Source organism: Gavialis gangeticus, unplaced genomic scaffold, assembly GCF_001723915.1.
Source record: "Gavialis gangeticus isolate Ggan-Ray unplaced genomic scaffold, GavGan_comp1, whole genome shotgun sequence".
NCBI classification, from domain to species: domain Eukaryota; kingdom Metazoa; phylum Chordata; order Crocodylia; family Gavialidae; genus Gavialis; species Gavialis gangeticus.
In genome coordinates this window covers 69142478-69157316 of record NW_017729004.1, presented here as the reverse complement: position 1 = coordinate 69157316, position 14839 = coordinate 69142478, and positions in this window count along the sequence as shown.

Genomic DNA, 14839 nt, shown 5'->3' with positions numbered 1-14839 from the left:
TCCTCTAGCCCCCCCCCCAACCCCTTACCAGCACCAGAGCCCTGGTGCTGAAATCCATGGCTTAGCCTGCAGCATGTTTCAGCACCAGGGCGAAGGGCAACCACAGAGATGCTCTGCCAGCCAGAGCATGTCTTTGGAGGACCCAACCTTTGGTTGCCCTGCCCCACTTTTTATACTTCATTTTTTTTAGACCCCAGGGATCTAATTTTCTTCCTGTGCTGCAAGTTTGCAGTGCAGGGAACATTTTTTTGTTCCCGCATGTGCCTGTTGCCCCTCCTTAAAGGGGTTTGAGATGGGGCAAGAGGCACGTGCGCGCTCATGTGGATGCGCCCTAAGGGTCCCATGAGTCTTTTCCTTGTTGTTCTTCAAAGAACAAACATTGCAAATGTTGGCTTGTAGCCTGTCACACAAAAATAGGTAGAACTTTTTGACATCCACATTTCAGCATCTCACTACACTAATTACAGTTAGGTTCTACAAGTCAGGTGCACAGTGAAGTCCAACAGGACTTTGGAGTGCTATTCTGAGAGCACCGATAGTGATTGAAGAATATCAACCACTCCAGTCCGTGTGCAGTATATGGTGTCCTCTTCAAAATGACAAGTTTTATTCTTGAGGATAGAATAGTTATGCATAATCTAGAAATACATTGGTTAATTTAGGAATTAATATTTACACATTAGTGCCATTATTAAATTAATAGATTTCATATTAAAAGGCAAACGGATGCTTTAAGAATTACTGTCAAGTCATTTTCATGATCTTAATAATAACATAATGTTAATAAATGCAGCTATACTTCCACAAATATCCCAAACATGTTTATCTAATGGCAATATTTGAAACATGTTTGTCAGCTGTGACTTATTCTGGTGGTGAACTCCCATGATAGGTTTCTTACAAGCACAGAAGGAGTTGTACAAACAGAATTCATTGCATCTTAGGTGCTCACTGATTGGAATACATAGTTATTACTTCAGCAGCAATTCTCTCCAAAACAGGAATCTTGTTGAAGTTTCCAACAGCTTTTTATCTTGTTGCCAAGGTATTATTTTTGGCAATGCAAATTCATGTAGTTTTCTTTGTTTCCTACCGTTTACTTTGTTTCCATACTTATGGTGTTACTTAGTCCCTTAGAAATAGCCTTGGGCTTCTGGTGCTCTTAGATTTTGGCTCTTAAAGCAAACAAACTTATTCATCATCAAGGTTGCCCAGCCTATGGAAACCATTTTTGGGGGGGAAGGAGGACTGAGCCTGAGCTGCTTTCATTTGAATGATAAACTCTCTTTAGTCTGCTTAGCATTGTACCTATTCAATAGACAGTTTAATGGATGATCCACAGCAGTGTAATATATTTTTTAGCTCTGGGAATTACTCTGGGCAGCCACAGACTGGGGACTGAATTTGGTGGCCCAGATCCAAAAGCTTTTTCCTTCTTTTAAGTATTAAACATTGCCTCTTGCCAAGGGGGATCATTTTCCCATCTGTTTGAAGGGTTTTCTACCCTTGGTTACAATGTTCTGCCTCACTGGCTGTTTTTGACTTGCACTAGTATAAATTAGCAATAAAGGAAGTAAAAGTAATAGAAATAAGCAATTAAAGTCAAGGGAGTCAGACAAAGATGTGAAGAACCAGAAGCAGTCTCTTTCTGTCTGGAATGGTGTGAGAACAGCTCCTTTTCTTCCTCCTCTCTCAATATATTTTTTATATATTCCAATTTAAATGTATTTTGGGATACCTTTTACTTTGAGACTGTTGTGCCTGACAGTCAGCCTCCTTGAAAAGATCAGGAGAAGTGTACACATGGAAGGAAGCATTTCAGGATGACACCACCTAGTCAGTGACTGCTGGATGAGAAACAATCCAGGTTTCCACATGGAGGGTACTTGAGATAGCACATCATTTAATACTATACTAGTGTATATAGATATCAGTGGCCTTCAAGATTTGTTTCAGCTGCTGAATTGAATATGCCATTGCATAGTGCTCAAAGGATCATTTTTACTAATTTGAGTCTATGATGTTTAAATTTCCACTGAATTAGAACATGCATGAGAATTGGGGAAATTTGAATGTACACTGACATTTTTAAACAATGTGAAATCAGCTAGTCTAAAAGGCATCACTTCAGCCTTATCCATGCTGCCTGGAAAACTTATTAAAAATGCATTATGCATGGTTATTTTTATCACAACATGTTTTAGAACAGCTGTCATCATGCTGAGGAATTTATTTCCAAAAATATGTTTTCAAAAAACCTTTGTGCATCTGATCACCAGGCAGCCAAGAACTTTAGAGTTGAGAATACAGTGAACAGAGCTATGTAGCTGTATGCCAAGTGTATACGGAATAATCAGTGGTTGGTTATTCCACGGTTAACCAGCAGTGCCCTGTAAAGTACTAAAAACTGCATATATAACAGTTTTAAAAAAATCACAGAGAAATTTTGAAGATTTCCACTGGGTCATAGCAAAAAAACTGTATATCCTTTTTAGGTGATTATATGTTGGAGACTGGTCTTGCTAAAGTGACTAGCACATCCATTATTGCAATTATAATTTAGTGATAATTACTCTGTAGAATTCCAGTGTTTTATTACAAGTAAAAGCTCCTTGTGAAAGTCAGCATCTTAATTCTCTTGGGCTCAGGGAACAAGTGCCTGCAATTTTATAATTTCCAGACTTGTTACAGTCACTCTCAGCGGGGCTTATACCTGCATTGTGTAAGCTAAAGAACTATCCCTCAGTTGATTAAAATGAAGGACTGTCATTGAAATGTAAGACCAAACAAATCTAATTAACATTGAAAATATGCCTGCCCACATTGGTTAAGATAGATTACTTCCTTGCATGATTTATAAACAGTTGTAGGCATAATGCCAAAATGTAAAAGCAAATTCTGCTCTATTAAAGTCTATTTAGATTTTGTTTCAAAATAAAACCAAACAAACCCCTCCCGCATACAGTGCACACCTTCTGAGTAGACATAGCCTTCTGCAATCAGTATAGGAATGAATTCAGAGGTTCCACAAACAGCATTCTTTTATACTTTATCATGATTGCAGACAAAGATAAAGCCTGAATTTTTACTTACAAAATTATACCACAGGTATAATAGATGACAAAGATAATACCCGTTCATTTCCCAGTCCATATTTATTTCCTTATATTTAATCAATGTGTTTGTTGAAAAGGAAACAGGTTATTGATAATGCTCACATTATTCCTGTATTGTCTGAAATGCTGTTTTAGAATATGAAGCCAAAATCCTCAGAATATAAATCAACATAGCTCCAAAATTTAGCCCTGCCCTTGAAGCAGAGAAATATTAGCAATTTTAAACTGAGGAAGGAAGGCTAAGGGTTGCTGAAGTATCAGAGGGAAGGCTACAAGCCAGTTGAGATTTCAAGTTCTTTTGAAGTCACTGGGAAGACTCGCTAAACTTTAAGGCTGGGGACAGAAGTTACACATAAATTGGTTTAAGACATCAGAAACAGGTTTAAACCTGTTTAAACAGAACATAAATTCAGTGCACATAAACCAGTTTCAAAATGGCTGAAACTTGTTTAAGGTAAACCTGGTTAAGTGTGGTATCATATTTAACTGATTTGGGTCAAACCAGTTTATGAAACTTCTGTCTCAGACCCCATTCCTGGTTCAAGTTAAATCACAATCTCCCAACATGCTTTACAGCCATGTGCTGGGCTGTGCTGTCTTGCTCCAGCAGAGAAGGGTTGTGGGGGGGGGGGGAAGGGACTGTCCCCCCCAGGCAAACCCCACCTGAGGTCTGGAGCCAGGGAGGGGGGTTAAACTTCCTGTCCCACAAGGAGCTGCTCTGCCCTGCTAAACACTTACTGCTGGTTATGACTGTGAACTACAAATCCCAGAGGCATCTGGAAGCTGAATGAGGAAGTAATGAGCAAACTTGCAACATCCTGCTGCTGTGATTCTGGACTGCAAATCCTAGAGACCTCAGGGGCAGCAGGAAGAGGAAGTGAACATGCAGCCCATGCTGGCTACATGCCAGAGAGCTGTGCTCTAGTGCTCCCCAACTTCTGGCCTGAGCCACTGCAGGTATGTGACTGCATTTCCTGAATCAAAAGTGAATGTCAGTCCAGTTGTTTCTCAGTTTAATCTCCACAGCTTAGACTAACCTGCAAAGACTGAATGAGTTCAGCATTAGGCTTTTTGACTGTCTGTACTTAGCTCCATAGACTCTGGATAAAAGTCTTGGTCTCCACCTTTTTGCTATTTAGTTTTGATCCAACGTAGTATAGGGAAGAAAAACAGACTACTGAGCTGCTGCACATGACTACATCTTAGTTAATTTTTTGACAATGGTATTCTGATAACACAAAGAAACCATTTAAAAGGCTTATCCAGCCTATTTAGGACTTGTGCAGCATACAGAGAAACCTTTTGAGAGGTAGCTTCAGAGAAAAAGAGGACCTAGAGCTGCATTTCTATAGGGTACAGTACATGTCTGCAGTACTCAGCTGCTGGAACAGTTCCTTGGGGCCGTAGGCTGTCAGGCACAACGCTGTGCAATCCTGGCCTACCTTGAGTTGCTCAAGGAGTCAAAATAGTCCCCTGGCCAGCCCTAGGATTAAAGACAAAAAGCTGAGGTAAAGCCATCTTTGCCCTCCTTTCCTCACTTCCTCCTCCGCCTTAAATCATGCAGGAAAACACAGTTCAGTCTGATTAGAGAAACTGGTTTTATGTTTGGTAATTAACAGGAATAACATTTTGAATATTTTAGAGATGCTGTTTATGTTAACTAAAATGTTATTTTATGAAAACAAGAGATTAAGCCACAAAAGTATCTGAAATTGTCTTCAGTAAGTGATTGATACAACATCCAAAGTGCTCTCGAACAATTCCCTCCCCCTGTTTTTCAAAAGTGAATAACTGGGTTAATTATCTGAACTTTTGATCCTGTAATTCCAGTTGATATAAGGAGAGGATTTTTTAGCACATTGGTTCCATCTATGAAACATTCTCCCTATTTTTCATGTGCACAGAATACACCAGTTTAGGCTTGAGACATATTTTTCTGTTCAAATCAGTTTGTTATCTGGGACTGCATTTGGTATTTTGTTTTGTGTTTTTGGGGTGGGGAAAAAGGGAAGTTGTTTGCCCTTTTCTTCTTTTAAGAATGGCTGGCATCAGCTCCATTGTTTGTGTACATTTTATGTAAATATTGTGTAGGGCAAGATTTGTCAGAAGTGTCTAGTGATTATGGATGCTGATTATCCACTTCTGGATGTATATGCAGTGACTTCCTTAAGGGCTCTGGGTTTTTTGTTTGTTTTTTAAGAATACTCAGTGTGTCCACCCTCTGATAATCAGGCAATTTAAATGTGTTACATTTTGAGATACCAAAATTAAGGTAGTCAACATCTCTTAGTTTTGAAAACTTGGAGTTGGTTTGTGTGATGATAGATTTTTGCAGATGAACACTACAGATTATAGTAGTGAACCTTTCCCTGTTGTGCATTTGGTTTGCATGAGATCAACCTATAAAATTCAGACTGAAATTTTAAATAGGTGGGAATTTTTTGGTGATGATAAAAAGAGCTTGTTTGCAAAATTTCGGTCTTGCTCTGGGATTGGATTTTACCCTTTCAAAACTGAGGGAGTTCTATATGGGCATATTGGTATTGTCCTGCTTCAGTTTCTGCTTTGTGAACAAAATGATCTGTGATTGTGTAAGAAAAACAGCTTATTTGTGCATCTTCCTAGTCACGTGCAGAAGCAATTTCAGGGCTCAGCCCTGTGCATGGCTGTTGGTGCACTGGATTTCATGGTCTTTACTGCGCTCCATGTGTGAATAACTGCTCATATGGGAATAACCATTTGCAAAATCAGGCCTATACAAAACAATACACTGGTGAAAACTTTATAAGTATAACAGTTGCCTTGCCTGGGGTGCGTTTTTAGTAAAGGGGCTGCCTGGATATGAGCTATTGTCCAGCTCATTTTAAGAAGTATCTTTTAAATGGTTACTTTTCTCACTCCTTGTTTTCCAGAGCAACTCACACTCCCCTTCTGAAAAGGGAGACAGCTTGCAAACGTATGTTAACGAATTCAAAAGCTACAAATGAATTTTACAGCCCTCAGTGCTGGTTATTCTCACCTCATGAATCCAGGAGTGTCTATGAATTTGAAGGATTGTTGCTGGGGGATGATCTCATCTCCCAGCTTTATATTTTCTCTGGTTTCGTTTTCCCCTGCAACTCGTTCTGTGCGCTCAGAGCCAAAGTGCCAAACCTTCCAGAGAAGAGTAAATAGCTGTGGCTTCTCCTTTCTTCATGTAAGTTTGCTGATTGCATTCAGCATCACAACATGGGGCAACAGCTTCTGTCCAAGGATAGTAATTATGTCTTATATTTTAAAAAAGTAAATGAGGTTTTTTTTATGTATTCCAAAGTAGAATTTTACAGTTCCAGAGATCAACTAAATTGTGTGCTTTTAAAATGATAAAATAGAAGCTTCAGCTTCACTAACACAGCTGCAAATGAGACTTTAATTGCTGGCTTAGGAAAAGGACTGAAAATGTCTAGCCAGTCAAAATACAGTAAATTGAAAAGGTCAGGGTAGTAAGGAGCATGTCTGTCTTCCATAGGATGTAATGTGTAAAGGTCTAATTGTAAGGGACATCTCCCAAAAACAGATTGTCTAAGATGTGTAAAATGGCTCCATGTATGTCTGTTTTCATTGTAAAGATAATGGAAGGGGAAAATATTGCCAATTTTCTTTATTGTTGCTACTGAACCATAAAGTTAGGAGAGACTTCAAGGGTCATCTAGTCTAATTCCCTGTAAAGATGCATCGTTCACTGGCTTCCTCAGGCCAGCCATTCCCAGTCCCCCACTTACTGGCTCCACACCCTATGCAACTTTCTTTTCCATCTGCACTAGCTGCCATTTTCCCTCACCATAATTATCCAGTCACAGGGCCCTCGCATCCTGGCATCATCAGATGGGTCTCTCCTTCCTAGCACTATGCTGGTTCTTGGTTCTTAGTTCCAGTCTTTTTTGCTAGCCAGTCCTAATCTCCCCCCCCCAACTCTCAGTTTCAGTTCCTTTCTCCCAGTTTCTTGTTCCAGTCTCATCCCTTCACAGTGCTGGCTCTTGTTCTCCCTGCTTCCTTTTCCACACTGTCTGGGGCCAGCATTGGTTGGTGGGGGTTGGCTCTCAACTCTTAGCTCAGGAGGCTAGATCTGGAACTGCATCTGGATAGAGCACTGACTCCCAGTATCCTAGAATTGCAATTCAAGATAAAGTTTTACTAATCTGCCGGCTGGAGCATGATCGAGTCAAACAAATCCTTGCGGAATTCACTTGCTAAAATATAAGAAGTCTCTACTAAGCATGTGCAAATGACAAGGTTTCAAAGGCTTGGGGCACCAAGACACATCCTTGACATATCCTGGCTGTTCCCGGGGCAAATTTCAAAACAGGTGAGTAATAGAGTTTCTCAAAAAATAAAATAAAAGGTCAACAGAATATTAGAACATGGATAAAACATAAAAGTCCCCAAATCCTTCCTAGCCTTATTCTTAGAAATAACTGCTTTTTTGTTAGAGGCAAGGATTTTTGGGGGATGATTTTTTTTTTTTATTGGACAAACTATATAGTTGGAAGAGATTTTAAAGAAGCTCTTGGGCAAAAGGTACTTTTTTTGACACCCAGAATGGAAAATTTCAGCCCAGATTTTTGCAATTCGGCAAAATTATAAGCAGCTGAAAAGAGTCTTCCGTAGTGATATGTCATATATCATATCAATACTAAGTCATAATCTGAGCCCTGCCTGTTATCTCTTTATGTTTGTGGAGAGCTCACGATGAAATGTAATGGAAACAATGCTTTATAGGTTCAGTGTACTTTTCTGACCCCAAATTCTCACAGTTTGAACTTGACTCTTCAGTCATTTCTAAAACATTCTGTCTTTGCCCTCACTATTGAAACTGTAAAACTGGTGCCTGTTCTGATGATCTCAATGCTATGCACATATGGAACTTTGCTTTTTCTAATCTGCACTGTAACTGAGTCATACATGCAAATTACCTGTGTATCATGCACTGAGGCAATTGCATAAGCAGTTCACTGGGGTTTTGAAATAAATGTTTTCAAAATAATCAAGATAACTAAATTAAAGGAACAGATACATTTTTGGAATATATATTTTGGTTACCTAAATTCAATAATGATCCAAATGAAAAATAATTAGTTAAATTACAGCACAAAAAATAAAAATTGTTCAGTACTGATTTTTGCAAGCTATGGAGAATCATAGAAATTAAGGGGTGGAAGGGACCTTGAAAGATTGAGCTGAACACCCCTGCTCTGGGTAGAAACACTAATGAGATCAAATGATCCCAGCATGGTGTCTGTCCAGGCTCCTCTTGAAGGCTTCCAATGTTGGGGACTGCACCGATAGGGGATAGTTTTGCATTAGTGTTATGACGAGGGTAACTTAGTTTCTCCATTCAGTTTTCTTGCCTACCCACTGAGGCAGTATTTTACTCCTTTCCTCAAACCAGAAACTGGGTACTTCAAACAGGAAAATTTAGATGGCCTTGAATTCTCTATCAAAGACAGTATAAGAATGAAGTTACCTCAGAGCTACAATGGACAAGCAATCACCAGATAGTACCAGATAGCAATCACCAGACAGGGAGGAATAACATTTGAAAACAGTGGGTCTGAAACCAAGTGCTGAGGTGGCTGGACACATGTGAAATACTTCACTTTAGCAAAAGGCAATCAGGACTTGTAGTAGAGATATCTTTTATTAGACCAAGATTTTTGTAAAAAATTTTCTTTAATTGTGCTACAACCTAGATACTTTAATACAGCTACAACCTAGATACTTGACTTTAGCAAGGCTTTTGATAGGGCCTCCCACAGCATTCTTGCAAGTAAGCTGAAGAAATATGGGTTGGATATTGATATGGACTGAAAAGTAGATAGAAAGCTGGCTGGATTGTTGGGCTTAATGGGTATTGATCAATGGTTTGGTCTAGCTGGCAGCCGATATCAAGTGGAGTGCCCCAGGAGTTGGTCCTGAGACTGGTGTTGTTCAATGTCTTCATTAATGATCTGGAAGATGAGATGGATTGTACCCCAAGCAAGTTCATGGATGTCATCAAACTGGGGGGTGTAGTAGATACGCTGGAAGATAAGGCTAGGATTCAGAGCTACCTTAGACAAAGTGGAGAATTGGGCCAAAATAAACCTCATGAGTTTCATCAAGAACAAGTGGAAAGTCCTGCAATCCCAATCACTGGTACAGGCTGGGGACTAACTGGCTAAGCAGCAGCTCTGAAGAAAATGCTTTGAGGGTTACAGTGGACAATAAGCTGGATATGGGTCACCAGGGTGCCCTTGTTGCCAAGAAGGCTAACAGCATCCTGGGCTGCATTAGTAGGGAGCATTGCCCCCAGATCAAGGAAAGTGATTCTTCCTCTCTATTCAGCACTGGTGAGGCCACATCTGAAGTACTGTGGCTGGTTTTGGGCCCCCACAGAAAGAATGTATATGAGCTGGAGAGAGTCCAGTGGAGGGCAACAAAAATGGTTAAGGGGCTGGTGCACATGACTTCTGAGGAGAGGCTGAGGGAACTGGTCTTATTTAGTCTGCAGAAGAGAAAACTGCAGGGAGGAATTTGATAGCAGCCTTTAACAACCTGAAAGGTTGGTGATTCCAAAGAGGATGGAGCTAAACTGTTCTCAGTGGTGGCAGATAAAAGACCAATGAGCAATCATTTCAAGTTTCAGCAAACCAGATTTAGGTTGGGTATTAGGAAAAACTTTCTCACTAAGATAGTAGTGAACCACTGGAACAGGTTACCCATAGAGGTAATGGAATCTTTATCCTTGGAGATTTTTAAGGCCCAGCTTTACCAGCCCCAGCTGGAATGATCTATTTGGGGCTGGTCCTGCTTTGAGCAGGGGGTTAGACTAGTTGACCTCCTGAGGTCTCTTCCAACCCTAATTGTCTATGATTCTGTACTTCTATGTTGTGTGGTCAGTAAGCTTTGATAGGAAATGCCGAGTGTGTTGTATCAGACAGGCAAGTCCTGTTTCCACTGTAGATGTGCATGTGAGCTTTGCTTTTCTGTTTCGAACTAGGCTGTTAAAATACTCTATTCCAGTTGGCTAATAACAGCCTTCTTGTATGGAAAGGCTGTCTTGAGTCACTGTAAGCATCTTTTGCTTGCATAGCTCCAAATGGATGAAGTTTAAATGAGGGGTTTGAGTTATTTTGGGCTTTCTGGAGAACTGTCAGCAAGAAAATGTAGCACTGAAGCAAAAGCACCCAGTTTCAGGGAGTTGCAGGTTTCTGCTTGGAAAAGTACAGGTCTAGCATGAAAGGAATACATGCTCAGAGAAACTTCACAACACTCAGTGGCATAGCATAGCTACACAGGGACAATTCTGGAATAATTCTGGTGATGGTCATGAAGTTAATTTAGATTATCATGAATATAAATGAGATGAGCTCCTCGTCCATTTATCTCCTAAGTAGCTTGTTTTCAGTCTAAAAGAATCAATCACAAATAAGGTTATTCATGTAGTTATACACACCTTGAGCTCAGACTGGTCTGGGGCAATGCTGTTCCTTTTGTAAGAGTATTTTTATAGTGACAGACATATAGGACATGTCTACAAGAGACACTTAACTGCACAGGAGTGTTGTGTTGACTGTGGATATGAAAATTAGCTAGTTAACTCACTCACCCAGCAAAGGAAAGTGGTGGAGGAGCCTACTCTTATCAAGTTTAAACCTTTGGCCCAGGCTCTTTTTATAGCCCCTTAATCACACCACTTTTCTATACCAATCATCCTCTTAGGGCTTATGCCAATCATTCCTTCAACCAATGGGCACATTTGTTAATCATTCCCTCGATACACATGTATACACCTTTCAAGCCCCTTAATCCTATCATGATGTTAATCACCTCAGGAGGTGAATCTCAGGTCTTGCACAATTTTGGCACCAGAGCCTGTTTGGCATCTGTGCACCAACTGGGCATGCTCAAAGTCTTAAATGAGACATAGTTCAAAAGTTCAGACCTTCTGAAACCTACTGGTTCTGAACACTGTATAGCTTGCGCAACTTTAATTTTAACATAAGCAACATAACCAAGGCTAGGTTTATTGAGGAGTAAGCTTGTATGTCTACACATCCACATGCTTACTATGCAGTAAGTCTCACTAATCGTGAGTAAATTTGCTACCTGCAAATGCAAGTAGCAAATTTACTTTCAATTAGTAACAGCACATTAGCACTTGTGTAGATGACTGCTCCTGGTTAGCTGTCCACCAGGGGCTGGAGATTGCTCCCTGCCCCGGGGAGCTGCCTGCTACCAGGGTGAGCTCCACCACCAGAGCCCGGGTGGGTACTATGTCCCCCTGGCCCAGAAACAGAGAGCTCCAAGCCCTCTGGTCCAAGACTATGATTGGGGAGCAAGAGTTGGGAGATCCTCATCTCCCAGCATTGGCCCCATGGTTGTGGAGGCAGTGCTGGGAGATGAGTGTCTTGCAGTACTGGCTTCGCAGTGTAGAGATGGGACTGGGAGCTCCCTGCTGATGGAGGCTGGGGAGCTTGTTCCCCACTTAGCTCTGTGACCATGGAGCTGGGCAAGGAACAAGCTGGGGAGCTTGTTCCTGTCAGGGAAAAATTTCTGATTAGATGCTGACAACACAGAGAGTTAGAGCTGACATGCACAGGCAGGCCTAGTAATGGAAAATTCCACAGAGTGCCCAGCACGTGCCCCCTGGGTGACCTAAAGGCCTGTCAATCATGCGTGACCTACTTTTCCCTCAGGCGCATGCTCAGTCTCTCACAGAATCTGATACACACATGCTCAGTCACAACCAGAGCATGATGTAATTGGTCCAGAAAGTTCCACCAGCATAGCAGCCTGATTGGCTACGGGGCTGCTATAAAAAACTTGTGAGCCCCTGGCAAGGGGGGGAGAGATTGGAGAGACCCGCTCGACTGACTAACAGAGGCTGAGATGTCAGGGACTGTTTAGTCAGGAGAGATTACACCTGGAAGCGGAGGCTGCGAAGACAGGGACTGCTCTCCAGGAGGGCTTACCAGCCCACTGGTCTCCTCCCTTCTATATACACTGCTGTTAGATTTTTCGATTAGATCTCACGGTTACCGGACGGATTGGACTTTCGATTCTAACGACGATTCTGCTCGACCTACGGTTTCATCTTTCTACACCCAGCCTCGATCTCGGCTTTGGCTACGACCATCTCTTCGTTGTCCACTTGGACTGGCGTCACGACAATTCAACAAGTTACAGCTTTGCTTCTCGTTGTTCATTTATCCCGTATATGAACTGTTGACCAGCCCTGGGACTAGCAAGTGGGTAGCCACACCTAGCCCCGGCTAGAAAGCAAGGGCTTACTCATGAACCCCATGGGCCAACAGACCCCTCTGTTGTTCGTTCTCATTTTCCATTTGTTGTAACTGTAACTGAAGAAAGCATCTCTGCCTATGCAACTAAGCGTAAGTGAATAAATGTTATACATTTTGAAACCATACACGCGTCCCGTACCACTCAGACTCATCGCTGCAAATCCCGCCTGTTCATTCCAATACCACCCTTGGCCCACCATGACCTTGGGGCCGCTGTTCCCTGACATGGCATCATGAACAGGATCAAGGGGAGGCGAATTTGAGTCTGAGTTGCTTCAGAGCTGCCCATGGTGCAGCAGGGTCTGTCTGACCAGTGATCCGGACGACCTATGGAACCACGTTGTGTTCCACCAGGCCACAAACCAGGCCGCAGCTGCGATCCATGGTTTCCTGTCCATCAGTGGGACAAGCGGGAAGGAGAGGGCCATCCGGCTCAGTCTGGGAGCACTGGGCTGTGTACTAAGCAACTCCCAGGCCGTTTACCACCCAAGGGAGGAGAACGGGACTACATCCCAGGCCCGAGTAAAATCTCTGGCCGTGGCAAGCCTCAGCCCGGCTCAGGAGTTTGCTCGGTGCATAAAGTATGTGAAGGAGGGTGGAGAGGAAACCCCTCCAGATTGGTTCCAGTGTCCGAGCCTCACGGCTGGATCAAGGGGGCACGAGCTCCTAACGCAGCTCCGTGAGGGCCTGGAACGAGACGGCAGGAAGTCCAAATGGACCGGCCTTAAGTGGAAGAAAGGCCGCATAATAAACGTATTGTTCCGCGAGTACGTGTCATTACTGCAGGAATTCTCGGATCAGGGGATGCAGCTTGAGACCGCTGCTAAAGCTGCAGCCAATAATTTGGCCAAGTGGCCATTACAAGATGGCGCCGGCAGGTCTGAGAGCACGCCAACACCCACGCCTACGTCACTGCCCGCTCCACCCACGAAAAGCCTTCCCCCCCGCTGCAACGTCACCCGCCGCTCCACCCATCTGGAGCCCACCTCCCGCAACAGCGCCACCTGTTGTGAATACGTCACCACCCCCATACGTCGTCGGCCAGTGCCACCCGGAGGACGTATGGGAGAACGGGAACCTGGAAAGCGAAACCACAACGATGAAGGCAACCGAAAGCGAAAGTACGCAAACCGCTGTAACCATCATGACAATGAAGGCATTAACGCCAATCAGTGAAACCATAAGCAAAAGAAATTATATGAATGTAACCGTAAGCGAGCTTGAGCAACCGCAACCAAATGATTTAGTAACTGCATATCCGATTGCAGTTCAGAAACTAGTCACTGACCCTCAAGGGGGAACGCAAATAACAGTAACCACACAGTCGAGAACCGGCTTTGAAATGAGTGAGCTAAAGAATGATACTGCCATCCGTAGCGATGAAACACCTATCGCATGGCTAGGTCGGTTGGTAGCAGAAGCTGGTAATGAGACAGTGAATCTAGATGAGGCACTGCAACTAATTCAAAGCTCTGCCTGGAGCTGGGCTAAGGTTGTCGACCCAGTTCCAGTATTGGCAAATTACTACTGGCCAATACCAGTGCCAGCACTAGAAGTAGAAGCTTTGCAGCGTAAGGTCCATGCCTGGCACGAAGGATCAGCAGGTTGTGCCAATGCAACATCGTTGGTTTATGCCGTTATTGGGGCATCCTACGCGCTGTGGAATCCCGCACACCAGGCCCTGAACTTAACACCTGTTCAGGTGCAGGAAGCGTGGCTCCACAGATTTGTTGCATCACCTGGGGATGTGCCCTGCCTTGCCGAAGCAATAGAAACAGCCACAGAAATTTACGGTGGAAACCAGAGCATCACCGCTTGTTTGCTACTGAGTTCATCCATCAATGGCCCCGTTATCCACACATTGGGCCAGTTGGACCAGTTGCAGGGAGCGATGAAGGTGAAACAGCAGAAAAGTACGTACCCCGTCTTTGACGGAGAAATGGAACCTCTCAAGCTTACCCAATCGATACCCGTTACCAGACACCGTCGAACAAAACACGCGAACGGCAACCAATATGCAACTTTCCTGGAACGAACTGTAACCAACCACGTTATTCACTGCCTCAAGTAAGACACCGACCTCCTCAATCAAAGTATTCGCCACCGCAAAGACCCGCAATAGAACGAGCGATATTTAACTTCTTACATGTGAAGTCAGGTCTATCTAAAGAGGAACTACGATCACTGAGGAACGAAGGTCAGCGAGCCCTAGCAGAGGCCCTAGGCTTCAACGAATACAAGCCAAAGCCAAAAAACGAGTAACCGCTGTTGGCATGAGTCCGGTGACCAGCGGCTGTAACGACACTAGCGAACAGAACGACAAACGGGAAGCGGATTTTTCATTAACACAACCTGATGATTTGAAGCAAAAAACCGTAACTTTTTCAATTGAAGTAGTAC